The 14,819-nt window shown below is 35.6% G+C and overlaps 1 pseudogene; it reads left to right on the top strand.

The window, feature by feature from the left end:
• The first annotated feature begins 3,575 nt into the window (after positions 1-3,575).
• LOC123211599 lies at positions 3,576-14,807 on the top strand (annotated as a pseudogene).
• Positions 14,808-14,819: the final 12 nt, after the last annotated feature.

Genomic DNA, 14,819 nt, shown 5'->3' with positions numbered 1-14,819 from the left:
CGAAATCAGTAAAACTTATCTTATTAGTCATCACAAGAAGTCTCACAAAGGTCACTAGTATGACCCAAAAATGATCATTGGGGATTTTCATTTATTAACATCACTTAATGGATCAAAATTATTGGCTCTTCTTCAAAGATGACAAAATTTTAGATTATAAATAAAAAACCTATATATCCATGTTGAGAAACAATGTAATTAGACATTTATGTATTTCCATTATAACTGATATAAAAAACTTAAGAAGATTTCTTTGAGGGGTTTTATTAGTAACTCTCCTTATCAAGTTAAAAAAAATGACGAGATTGTAAAAACGCATTTTTGTCCAGTGAAGATGTAACATCCCTCCCTAGTAGTACTACCCACCGAAGGAGAAATGTTACGAATTAATATTCGTAGCGTCTATTTTTTTTTCTTTTTAAAAATACTTTACAATAAACGCATCATTAAAAGTGTTTAGGAAGTATTCCAAGAAAACTAAAAATCTGGAAGCGAACAAAAGATGTATATACTCATATGAAGACTCATCTGAAAGTATCTGAAAACAGGGAGTAATCATATGTAACTGTACCATAATCTCAAAAAGTCAAAAGTCGATAAAAACATGCCACTGTATGCATGTAATATAAACCAGAGATAACCTGCTCCAGCTGGATCTACCTACGCTGACCTGACCCTGCCTCGCAGCTACCTCGATCACCTGTACCTGCAATCAGGAAAGAAAATGGAGTGAGTGATAAGAACACTCAGTAAGGGGAAAGAATCAAGTAAACTATCCTTTTTTTTTTCCTGTTCTAACTCACTTTTGGGACTCAACCTCACATCTTAACCTCTATAAGAGATTGAGGGGATAATTTAGTTCACTCTTTACTATTTGGGTCATACTTTGTCCCATTTGGTGTTTATTTAATACTTTCTGGAAGCTAACTATAGGGATTTGGCACTTTTCTAAGCTCAAACTCTTTTTCTTTCACTACACTATTTCTGAATCTGAATTGAGCTCTACTGCGAGCATGCTCTATTGCGAGCGGACCCTACTAGGGGTCTATGTCCTACTACGGACGTGTCCTACTGCGGACGTGCCCTACTGCGGGCGGTGTAGTGTAAAGTGCCCCCTCATAGTTTATAGCATGCATGCGGGTCTTATATCTTACTAATTTTGCTTCCATTTAAATTTATTCATAATGCACCAGACATTACTCTTGGGACGACCCCTAAATCTTGAGCCCCAAATTCTTTTTCTTGTTTTTCTTTCTTTTTCTTTTCTTCTTTTCTTTCCTTTCCTTTCCTTTCCCTTCCTTTCTTTCCTTTCTTCTTCCTTTTCTTTCTTTCTTTCTTTCCTTCTTTCTTTCTTGCCCAGAATTATGAAACACTGTTCACAAAACAGTCATTTAACAGGGCAGCCTTCTTTTTCATACAATTTAACATCCCAAACAGTTTCTAATTCATACAAGCTATATATCGTTGAAAAGAGGATTCAAAGATCTTTCCAACGAGCTATAATAGCACTCATAATTCAATAGATAAGGCAGTCAAAACGTGAGCTAAACTCAGTGATAAAATTACGAAATACTGTTCACAGAACATACATTTAGCAGGCAGCATTCTTTTCATACAATTTAACAGCCCAAATGGTTTCTAATTCATACAAGCTATATATCGTTGAAAAGAGGATTCAAAGATCTTTCCAACGAGCTATAATAACACTCATAATTCATTCAATCAGGCAGTCAAAACAGCAGATAAAGTCAGGGCAAAAACTGCCTCCTCTGTTTATTTGATAAAGCAGTCCTTTCGGTTTATACAATCTTTAACAGTCCAAATGATCTCTAATTCATACAAGCTATATATCATTGGAAAGATAATTCAAAGAGCTTTCCAACAAGATATAATAGCACTCATAATTCATCAAATCAGGCAGCCAAAACATGGGACGAACTCAGTGGCAAAAACTGTAAATATTCTGCAACTTTCTGCCATGAACAAAATCACATACATAGACATCCCAAATGGCAAAACAATATTCCTCAACATCAAAATCAACATTTATAACATAGATCTAAGGAACCAAAAGCCTAAAACATGTGACATATCAAGGAGGAAACCCCTTACCTTGTTTCAAGCCAAATCTTTGAAAGTTGGCTTCCTCCTCTTTGTTTTGCTTCCTTTATCACCAAGATCACTTTAAATCAATACCAAAACACACTAACATATTCATATAACATGCATATAAACATAGATGAAAGGAGAAGGAAGGAGATCTTTGGTTACCAAAGCTTTCAAGTGCTTCCTTTTCTTTTCTTTTCTTTTCTTTTCTTTTCTTTTCTTATCTTCCAACTCCCTCAAATCCTTCCTTTTTCTTCAAGAAAGCAAAGGAAAAACATGAAGAATGGTGGCTGCTGGAGCTTTACGGGAGAAGAAGATGATAGAAAACAAATGGGATGAGCTGTCTTTGTTGACTTTACTCTCCCTTTATCTAAGCTTTATCTCCCTTTTTCTCTTTCTCTTTCTTTTTTTTTTTTGTTTTCTTTTTGTATTTATTTACATATGTATATTTATATAAATGCCCCCATACATAACATATATATATATATTTAAAACATTGGAAGTATCGAAAAACAAGGTTAAAAGACGTAAATGCCCCTGGAACATACCTGAGGGTATTACAACTTTGTCAGGTGTTAGCCCTCGAAATGACTATAACAGTCATCTTTCCTCTTCATATATAACAAAACACAAATAATTTCTAAAACCTCTCAAATCTCCAAATGTTTTTTATTATGGAACAATAGTACTCTAAGCCTTGATTATATGGGCCCTACTCGTAAATCTAACTGACAAGTCCATTCTCATAGCTCTCCGATGGCGACAACAGTAGCACTCGACTGTAATTTATCAACTCTATGTGATCACATACAAATGAAAGGCTTCAATTTCGATTCTCTCTTCAATATCGTCGTTCACGCCATGGGTCCACCTATGATGCCGATGGTTTAGATCATTAGAGGTCAAGAACAAGATGTAAGATACAAAAGATAAAATAAGTTTCAAAAAGGAAAACAGAACTGGAACAATAACAAACTCAAGAATTAATAACCGTCTACTTTTTTTTCTCGCCCTCATTCTTTTATTAATATAAGCCAAAAGGTAGAGTATTACATGTATAAAATGACACTAGATCGATTACACCTAATGTACAATATACGTAATTCCAATAATACCATAAGTAACTAATTCATGCACTATATAATCCAAAACGATGTTGTGCTCTTAATGTCCTTATACCAGGCCTTCTTTTGCGTTTCACTAACTCTGTTTGTAATTCCTTCATGCCATCTTCTTTGCTTCAATTTCTGTTTATTCTGTTAACTCAGTGTAGCCTTTAGTTCATCTTGCATCAACTACCCCCTCCTTAACTTCCTTGCCCTTGAGGGAGAATAAAGGTAACTAGTGCCAAATGCTATTTGTGAATTTCCACGTTACGACTATAAGAGGCTTATGTTGCTACTGAATGAGAAGTTTCGTAGCTAGGGCTCGACCACATCAAACAAGCTTGCGATCTAAAATTGCATAAGATGTCCTCTAGAGTTGGAATTGAGGTGGTAATATAAGGGTTGCAACTACTCGTGCATACACAGGCCTAAATAAGGATACATAAAAGATATCGTGAATCAATACATCTGGTGGAAGCTAGAGCTAATAGGCAGTTTTGCCAATTACATCTACAAGAGGATAGGGACCAAAATATTTGACCTAAAATTTTTGAATTCTTGAATGCATAGTAATTTGCTTATAAGGCTATAGTTTCACATATATAAGTTCCTTAATATTAAACTGGTGAACTAATCTGCGCTTATTTGCTAGTTCTTTATACGACGTTGCATTTTTGCTAAATTGCTAAATTGTGTTTATTGCAGTATCCACTGAATCATGAGAAAAGTAAGACATATTTAAGGGTGGATGATACCTATAGAGAGCCTCAAACGGTGACATTTGAATGTTGGAATGACGAGAAGTATTGTACCAAAACTCCGCTAAAGGTAGCCACTAAACCTACACGTTAAACAGTTCTCCAGCCATATGGCATAAATATCCCTTCAAGCACCAATTAACTACTTTCGATTGGCCATCTGTTTATGGATGGTATGCAGTAGAGTAATTCAATTCAACCTCTTGCAATATGAAGAATTCCTTCCAAAATTTGCTGAGAAAGGTAAAGCCTCGATCACTCACAATGTTATGAGGGTTTCCATGTAATTTGTAAACATTTTCAACAAAAAGTTGAGCTACAACATGAATGGAAAATGGATGAGCTAAAACCATAAAGTGGTCATATTCTGTGAGTTTGTCAATAACAACCAAAATGATAAATTTCCCATTCGACTTCAAAAGGCTCTTAATTAAATCCATAATAAGTTCTGATAAAGACTCCCGAAGGTATAAGTAAGGGTTGTAAGAGACCAAGGGATGCTATATGCTCAGGTTTATAGTGTTGGCAAACCATACATCCTCGAATATAATTTTGAACATCTTTTCACATCCTTTTCCAATACACCAAAACTATTAGCCTTTTCATAGTGGCTGTAACACTAAAATGGCCACCAACAGCTGAGTCATGGAAGAGTTTCAACAAATGTTTTTGCAGTTTAACATCCTTTGGTACCACTAACTTGTTTCTTCTTCTCAATTGGTTGTTAGATTATTCAAAGTGAGGATAAATAATGGAATCCTATTGTTTAGCTTCAATAATATTTTGTAAGTGCTAATCATGTTACCATCCTTGTTGCAATTGTTGCATCAATTCCCTAGGCAAGACCATAACACTGATATGAAGAAGCTCTGGGATGGCTGCCTAAGACAAAACATCTGTAGTTGCATTTTTTTGCCTTTTTTTGTAACTAATGGTGTAATCATATTGCAACAGCTTTGTAACCCAAGATTGCTGAGCTGGTGTGAAGGTTTTCTAATCCAATAAGTACTTAAGACTTTGATGATCAGTTTTGATCATAAAGGTCTGATTCCTAAGGTAATGATCCCACTTTCGCAAGGCAAATAATATGGCTAACATCTCCCTTTCATAAACCGAAAGCAGTTGATTTCTAAGAGACAATACTTTACTAATATAAGTAATTGGATGACTCTTTTGCATCAGGACAACACTAATTCCTCCACTGGAAGCATTTGTTTCTATAGTAAATTGTTCATATGGATTTGGTAAAGCAAGAACTAGAGTTGAATACAACCTGTGCTTCAATGTATCAAAGGCATCATACGCTTTTGTGGACTAACTAAAAGCATCCTTCTTTAACAACTTAGTCAAAGGTCTTGCAATTTGTCCATATTGCCTAATAAATTGACAGTAATAACTCGACAAACCTAAGAACCCACAAAGCTACTTCAACATTTTTGGAGGAGGCCAATTCTAGATAGCCTTGACTTTGTTTAGATCAGTAGTTACTCTATCTTGACTTATAATGTAGCCAAGATATTCAACCTTAGAAGCTCTAAAAATACATTTTATGCACTTGGCATATAACTGATGGCCCTGTAATAGCTTTAACATCAACTTTAAAATGATGTAAATGATCTTCCTTATCCTTGTTATACAAAAGGATGTCATAAAAAAAAAAACCACTATGAACTTCATTAGATGTGGCTTAAACACACAATTCATGATATTTTGGAAGGTTGCAGGAGCATTCGTGACACCGAAGGGCATGACCAAAAATTCGTAGTGGCACTTATGTGTTTTAAAAGTCGTTTTATCTATCGACGAAAGGAACATACGTATTGGCCAATAACTAGACCAAAGGTCAATTTTAGAGTTGACAGTGGCACGTACAAGCTTATCCAATAACTCTTCTATCAATGGAATGAGATACCAATCCTTCACCGTAATTTGATTAAGGGCATGATGATTTATGCACATATGTCATGTATGAAGGATTTTGGCAAGAAAATTAGAATTTTTAGATCATGTTCACATCATATGTAACAATGGTAATATAAAATTTACATGTTGTTTCAAGAAATAAAACATAGAAACATGTAAACTACCTTGTATCTTATAAGTTAATTTGAAGTTTGGAAGCTTGAATCACTAAAATAAGTGATATCTTGACTTGCACCCTTCAAGGAAGAAAATGGAAGAAAAATGGTGTTTTTCCAGGCAAAAGAAGAAGAAGAAGAGAAAATGTAATAGTTTTCTACATTTTTCTCTTTTTTATTAAACTAAAACTTGATATTTATCAAGTTAAAGTGTGTGTTCAATTCTCATTGGTTGATAATTAAGAGAAATTAGAATTTGACACATGTTGAATAATTTGTGCCCAAAATTATTCATTCTAACTTTCTAAACAATTTAAAAGGTGTAAAATGACAATTTTGCCCATTTTCTGAATCTTATTCAAAAAACATAATTTTTTATCCTCGAAAAGTGTTAGCCAATCATGAATAAATATTTTTAGCTTCATAACACCATTTTCTTCTTTGAAATATAGGTGTGACCTTCAAGGTTCATAGTGACATAGTCATGGGTCCCATATCGGACGATACGTTTCATTATATTATTATATAACTCAAAACTGTCGTTAACCAATATACTTTGTTTTCTGTTACAAAACAAAGCTCCCACTGATCAGGTGGTGTCATCTAGCAATGTCCCATGACCCCTACATCACAATGAAGTACAAACTTCACATAATGTCAAATGAATCTTTCTTACTCACACTTACCATGTAGTCCAATCCTTTCGTCATTACATCTCGATTGAACTTGGATTCATGGAATGTCAAAATCCAATATTTAATATTTTCAAATATCAAGTCATACATCATAACGTGCCATATCGAAACTCTCTTCATGCGGTCTTTTATTTACACTGGCCAATGTCTTAGATTTTCATATTTCTCAATATTTGTATGGGAACTCGAGAGCAGTTGAGCTGACGGATCCCTATATGATCATCACTTGTCCTTTCGCTCAAGCAACATATGATCAAAACGACTTCTGAATGGGACATGATTAGCCTCGTGATATATACCATATGAACCATACGTTCTAGAACAAAGCACAACTGTGATATCTCAAGTCAAAGGATCTATACACTAGTATGATTTACGATGTATCATTGACTACATATTAATGCCTATGTGATCATCGTTCAACGGTCACGTTCGATAAATAATATAATATAATAATCTTTGATCAGTTCTCTAACCATCAAATGGTTCCATTGTTTACCCATGTGTATATCTACCATGTCTAATATCATCTATTGATATACTATGATGATATAACACACACCCACTATGCAATACTATTGCCCAAACAGATTGCCTATGCAGGAAACGATTTGATGACGTTTATTAAAATTCATCGGGACCTTTCACATGTCGTATGCATGTAGCTAATATGGATATAATATACAATTACAACATAGATATAAAAGTGACATAGAAAACATGTGAAGTATGACATAACTCTTCTTTTATTAATAATGTATATGCAAGATATACAACCCTTAAAATCAATTAAAACGATTGGTTTTTAGAGCATATTCTAATAATGTACCATCCTTCTGCTTAACCAAAACTACCGAACTTGCATATGGACTAAAACTATTTTGAATGCTCTCTTTTAACATTTCTTTAATCATTTTTTCAATGACATCTTTTTGTAAACCACCATATCTATATGACCTTAAATTCACAGGTTGAACACCTTCTTTGAGCATAATTTAATGGTCTTGGAATCCTGATGGAGGCAACCCTTTAGGAAGTTCAAATACCCTTACAATAATTCCTTCAGCTGCTGCCACTTCTCCTCCTCTACAACCTTTGAAACTTGCAATTTATATAGTTGACTATTTGCATTAGATACCTCAGGCCATATTATCTGAATGAAGGCCAATAGTTGTTGCTTGAGGAGGAGTTTGCATAATTGATGCTCCTAAATCACGCTAACCCCTCCAAGTTTGTCTCCTTGGAGAAAATATAGTTGCCCTTGTGGCAGAATTTCATTGTCAAGTCTCCAAAATTCCAAATAATATCCCCTGACTTTGTCAACCATTAGTTACCTAGAATTAACTCATAATTATCTAAAGGTAAAGTGTAAGCATTGATTAACAAAATGTGGCCCTGTACTTGAATTTCCAACCCTCTACACAAATTCTTACATTATAGCTTCTTTCCATTGTCTAATGTTACCTTAACCCCTTCAACCTTGTGCATCTAGTAGCCTAATTTACTAGTTGTGTGCTCACTCAAAAAATTATGAGTGTTGCTAGAGTCTATCAAAATATACATTATTTTCTTCTTACATATTCCCTTCAACCTTATAGTTTTGGCCCCTACCAATCCATGCAATGCTTGCAAGGACAATTGCATTAATCCATGCTCATCAACTACCCTTGCCAACTCCCCACTTAAATATTCTCTTGTACATTCTTATTATCATTAGTCTTTGCATGTAATTGAATGATATACGCTTGCTTCCTTCTACATTTGTGGCCTGGTGTGTGCCTCTCATCAATGCAATGCTCATCAACATCTATCCATGCAATGCTTGCAAGGACAATTGCATCAATCCATGCTCATCAACTACCCCTACCAACTCCCCCACTTCAATATTCTCTTGTACATTCTCATTATTGTTAGTCTTCACATGTAATTGAATGATATACGCTTGCTTCCTTCTACATTTGTAGCTTGGTGTGTACCTCTCATCACAGTAAAAACAAAGCCCTTAGCCCTTTTTTCATCAAAAACCTTACTTGTGGTTGCCTTGGAAGGTAGTATAGGTTGTATTTTAGGAATGTTCGGGGTTGGCAATAATTCGGAAGAGCTGTTAGATTTAAGCAGTGTATTACTACTCACAATAATTTGCGTTACAAGCTTGGAATTCCAAGGAATTTGTGGAGTCTTCATTACAGGTTTGGGCTGATCTTTGATGGTAGTTATGGTGATTTCTTGTAGCTTTGCCAACGCTTATGCCTCTATCAAAGATTTAGGTCGAAACATCCTAACAAGCATCTGAAGAGAATCCACCAACCCTAACATAAAGAAGCTCAGGGCCTGATCTTCTCGAATGCCAACTCTCGAGTAGACTTCCTCAAATGCATCCATGTACTTCTAAAACGAATCTGTTTGCTTCAAGTTCCTCAAATTAACTAGTGGATCATCATACCCATAGTTACCCAATCTTGTCCTTATCGTCATCACATATTCACTCTAGATGAATCTCACTCCTGGCCTAGATTTAATAAAACTTTGGTGCCATTGGATAACTCTCCCTTCTAAATGAAGAGCCATTATCTTACTGCAATCCCTTTCAGGTGTAGAATCCAAATGTCAAATTCATCCCCATAAAAACGAGGAAATTAGAGTCGACTTTGGTGTTCCATTTGTTTTCGAGGCTCCTGGACAAGTTTCAACCTTTCTTCTTCTCTTCTTGCAGCCACTTGTGTTACCACCTCTGCTTGTTTAAGACTAATCCCACTTATCAACTTCTTAAGGTCATCCATGGACTACTGCATGCAATCTTGAGTTTCTTGAAGTCGAGTTTGCTGCCTACCTTTAGCCTTTGCCACTACTTGTGCAATCATCTACGTCATCTCCTACCGCAGCTCTTGGTTTCGTGTCTCAGCCATGGCGAATAGCTTTGATACCACTGATGTCGATGGTTTAGATTATTAGAGATCAAGAACAGGATGCAAGATACAAGAGATAGAATAAATTTCAGAAAGGAAAATAGAACCAAAATAATAACAAAATTCAAGAATCAATAACCGCTTGCTCTCTTTTCCCGCCTTCATTCTTTTATTTATACAAGCCAAAAGCAGAGTATTACATGTATAAAACAATACCAGAACGATTACACCTAATATACAATGTATGTAATTCCAACGATACCATAAGCAAACTAATTCATGCACTACATAATCCAAAATAACGTTGTGCTCTTAACGTCTTTATACCGGGCTTCCCTTTTGTTTCACTAACTCTGTTTGTAATTCCTTCATGCCATCTTCTCTGCTTCAATTTTTGTTTATTCCATTAACTCAGTTTAGCCTTTAGTTCATCTTGCATCAACCTATCACTTCCATTGCTTAATTTTCTATTGAAGCTCATAATTTAGGTGTTCATATTTGAAAATTTTGTTTCAGATGTTACTCATAAAATAAATGTAATGTTTAGAAACATGCTACATGATCCCTGGAAAGAGGCGACTGCTCTAGTGGTGATAAGAATGTGAACAGTGAAGCAATTGCTATGGCTTTGGCTTATTTATAAGGTCATCAACCTAAGCTTAATAGTACTAACATTTTTCGTGTCCTGGCTGCTGCCTCATTTCTTGACCTTCAGGTAAATAGTATGCTTTTATTTAGATTGTGCTGATGCTTGCAATTAATGTTCTCGTTGTTACAGGATTTGTTTACAATATGCATGGATTTCATTATATCCGAGTTGTGGACTTCGAATTTCTCAGCTTATCAGGTTAAAAATGCTCTAATTTTCCATACTTTCGGTATCATTCTCATTTCTTTAGTTGCTGAAAATGTGTCTACTTGTAATTTCAGGTTTTTACAGAGAGTCGAGATCATTGCATACATGGAGAACGTGTAAAGAATGCTTGTTGGGGCTTCTTTTGTCAAAGTGGTGCAGTGGAATTGAAAGACTAAGTGTTCCTGCTTGCAATTACTAAATGTGAAAGTAAGAATATGAAGTGAAGCTCGGAAATATAGTTTTGTCTGTTAGATTATAGTTTTTTAAGCGTAATAAGATTGAAACATCAAGCAGTTATTTTGTTTTTACCACATTTGTCAATTATTTTTCTGATAATCCTTGTAGTTAGGATCTAATATTAGATATTAAGTGAATATGATCGAATTTTGGTGAATTGCTCTTTTGTTTTATATTCTCACTTTTAAGAGTTTATAATCTGAAATTTGTTTCACTTTTTAATTTTATCCTTCTTTCTTTCGTTTTTTAGTACTGGCTCTATTATAGAGCACTTGTAATATTTTTCATGGCACAAACAAACTTTATTAGTAAACGTGGTGCTTTAGTTATCTGTACAATGCACAAAAAAAAAAAAGGGACAAAAGACAAAACACGGAAAATTAGATGAAAGAATTGTTTTATCTTTTACATTTTTAAATGAATCCCATGATTTTACGGTTTTCTGGAGAACCTAAAAAAAAAAGACCAAAAGAAAACGAAAAAAAATAAAGAATCATACCTTTTATTGTATACTCTGCTACTAAATCTGATAACAAATTTTGCTGCACTGCTATTTGTTTTTGATAACCTTGTCAAATATGTTGCTCGTTTAGTCAACGGACTTGGCCCTTTTCAGTGCAACCATACAACTCCATACTGTCCATCATACCCCCCTGTAGCTTCTTATGTACATAAGCCTTCTAGTATGTTTTCAGTTGCAACTTCCTGCCTCCATTTTTGAAGATTTTACTTGATAATTTACATTTTGTTTTTGAAATTTGATTTTTCATCTTTCATCATTTCTTTTATTGTTTCTTTCAATCACGAATAAGTTCTTCCAAAACTTTCCTCTCAAAGTTTGCATGCATTGCTGACCTCAGATGAGTTGTGGATACCTAATCAGGAAGAGCTATAGGGACTAGATGGTTTTGCGGTTAAGGTCTGAACTCTTAAATGACTCTTCTTTTTGTACCATTTAAAATAAAGTTTTGAACTGGCTTCATGTGCGTTCCATGCGAAAAGTGCTTTTTGTAAGGCAGAACATTTTTGAGCAATGAAATTCGAGTTCTGATATGGGAACAGGTATCCATTCTGATTCTTGTAAAGAAAAGGGAACAAATTTGACCAATAGCTGCTTGAATAAGGGGTTAGAATCTGAACTAGGATGCTTAAATTTAGCAGATCATGTAGAGAGAAATGATATGGCTCATAAACTTCTGGTTGAGCTTGCAGACTGTGTAGTTGACCTACAGACAGGAGTTTCTGATTCCAAGCAACAGATGCAACAAGTCGTATACACTCAGCCAAAGTTGGAACCAGTATATCCCACCAATATGAATCAGTCTTTATCTTTCAGTAGTTCATATTCAGGTACTGATAGAAATAGGACTTCATGTTCTTATGTTGAAATGCCAATTAGAGTTGGAACCAGTGGGCTTGGGGTCAGTGGTGCAAGTATGGAGGGATTATCTGAAAAAGGCTCATGCTACCATTTGAATAACAATAGTTGGCTTGCAAGTGACCAATCAAAACATTCTTCTTCAGTGGACTCTTTGTGTTATGGGATTATGATGAATGATTGGGGAAGATGTGGCATGCCTGGTCTTTCATGGGGTTGCTGGGTTGTGGTTAGAAGACAGGTTAAAGGTTATGCTAAAGGAAATTGTGTGGTTCATGGTGAGGAATATGATACTTTTGCCAGTAGACTTGAAGGTGGTTCTCTTTTATACTGCAACAGGTCTTTTGAGGCTCTTTTAAACGTTAGAGAACTCCTTGCAAAGCTGTAAATGATGGCCTTTGGCTGCAGGTTTGTCATTAAAATCTGTTATTATTACATCATATATGTCAATTGCTACGTACAAAGAATTCCTCTGGAAGGTGAGCACGAGAAAACTGCCATACGTTCGCTTACTCCTCTGTGCTTGCACTTAAACACGTTGTTCACTACCAGGATTTTTGTTAAATCTTAAGTCATCGATTCCTTTTATCCAAAAATAATTATATATCACATCACTGTTGGACCAAAATGCATTACAGCTGTTTGAAGATAACCATTAAGGAGGGATCCTGGAGAGAATGGCTTCAAAACTCTCCTTTTCCTCTCTTCCATTGGAGGTTTAGACATTGATTTTCATCCTGTTACAGAGCCTATATCTTTGTACAAACTATTTCTTTTACTTCCAGTTTATACAAGGATATTTAATTTTTTTTCATTTTTATGGTTTTTATGTAGATGCTCTCAACACTGAGGGTGCAAGAAATTGTTGCTGAGACTTGCAAAAATTGCACTTGCTGCATCACTAGTATGGCTTGCACTTGCAGGCAACCTTTGGGAAGTTATTGCTACTGGTTATTATATGCACGAGCATGATCAGAATAATTCAAATGGAAAGACTGGGAACATATATCTTGTTGATTCTTCTGAAGGAGAAGGAAATGGCCTCTGTAGGCCTGTAAGAATTCATGTTAGGGGGCATATTGATGGGCTTGCAGGTATAGGACATGGAACTACATTTGTGCCAGCATCTGCTTGGTCTCCAGCACGTTTTGTCTTTTCCCAGGTGCCATTGGGTTGCAATAGGCATTGTCAACAATCCCCTGCTAATTATGACAAAGAGGCTAGAACTGACCACAATGCAGACCTATCTGGCGATGGATTTACAGCTATAGTTGGGTTAAGCGAAGGAGGGAGCAACTCCACTAATATCTACATTGAACAAAGAGAGAGGGGATATGAGACAGATCTGCAAAGCAGATTGTCAGGAGCTTCCATTTCAGGGCCAAGTACTAGTGGTAGGTCCATGCAAATGCTAGAGTTAGCAGAACATGCTATTGGAATTGAGTGGGAGAATGCAGGTGGCTCTTCGTTGTCATTGGATATGAAAACACCTCTGAGTCACTTTCCTCCTTTCCGTTTTGGGTAATTTTTCTTACTTTGCATAGCCAGTAATGCATATTCTACTTGATAGTTTTATATTGTAAACAGTCTGCTGGTTCTGCAGGGTTGAATTTTAGGATGTGCACATGCTCAATGATGGGCAAGTTAAGTACACTCCAGAATATTTTTATGCAGGCTCCTTGTGGAAGGTTTTCCTTTGTGTGATAAAATTAAAATGTTTGTGGGGCCTCTTCTTTGTTGTTGTTGTCTTGTTGAGATTTTATTCATATGCGTTAATTTAACTTACAGGTTAGTGTTCATGCTTGATGAAGATCCTCAAGGATGCCGAGCTCTTGGTAATGTTGTTTATCATAGAAATATTTTCCTTAGAAACAATTTACATGTGATCCCCAGAATCACAATAGATTAATGTTTATTTTGGGATTGTTTCTTCACTGGTGGAAGGCAGAGATTACTGATTCTCTAAGAAAGGTTTAGCCTTAACTTGGTACATCAAAGCAGAATTATTTGTCCCTTTGTTGGTGTGCTGTCCTTTTTATACCCAATTTTGCTTCTTAAGTAATTGATCATCTCTTCCATGGCTGCCTGTATGAACTTCCTGTTTTCAGATTCATATGTAGGTGGTTTCTCATGAAAAAGTTACTGCTTGATATCAGGTGATATCCACGTCTCCTCTGCAAATATAAATGAACAAGCAGCCGTCTGTTTTCATACCAACTACATTGCTACTTAATATCACAAAAAGGTATTTGTTTAGACTATATCTTGTCGATGTTATTAGTTGATATGCCCATCAAGGAGAGAAGTCATGGTGTTTGGAAGCTTCAAACAAAGGGGCACTCTTTTGCCAAAAGCTCCGAAGGGTTGGGGTTGGCGTACAGCTCTGTTGTTTGATAAGCTAGCCGATCTTCTACAAAATGGAACCTTGAGCCGTGGCTGTTTGAAATAAATATGAAAAAAAATTCATGCAAACGTAAATCGTTTCTTCTTTTTGGCTGCTTCAGATGTAGACCCAGCCATATTTTTCTCTATCTGCCCCAGCCAAGGTGCTTTGCCAGTGCAACGATGAACTTACAACTGGGCAACCTCTCTTTTATGCTAATCTTTAGTGATCTTGTGTATCTTTCATCTTTTTTTGAACTGTCAATATATGTGAAGCAAAGTTGAGAAATTGAACATATTTGTTATTACCATCTTGT

The sequence above is a fragment of the Mangifera indica genome, chromosome 3 (genome assembly GCF_011075055.1).
Source record: "Mangifera indica cultivar Alphonso chromosome 3, CATAS_Mindica_2.1, whole genome shotgun sequence".
NCBI classification, from domain to species: Eukaryota; Viridiplantae; Streptophyta; class Magnoliopsida; order Sapindales; family Anacardiaceae; genus Mangifera; species Mangifera indica.
This window is presented reverse-complemented; position numbering and strand designations above follow the sequence as displayed.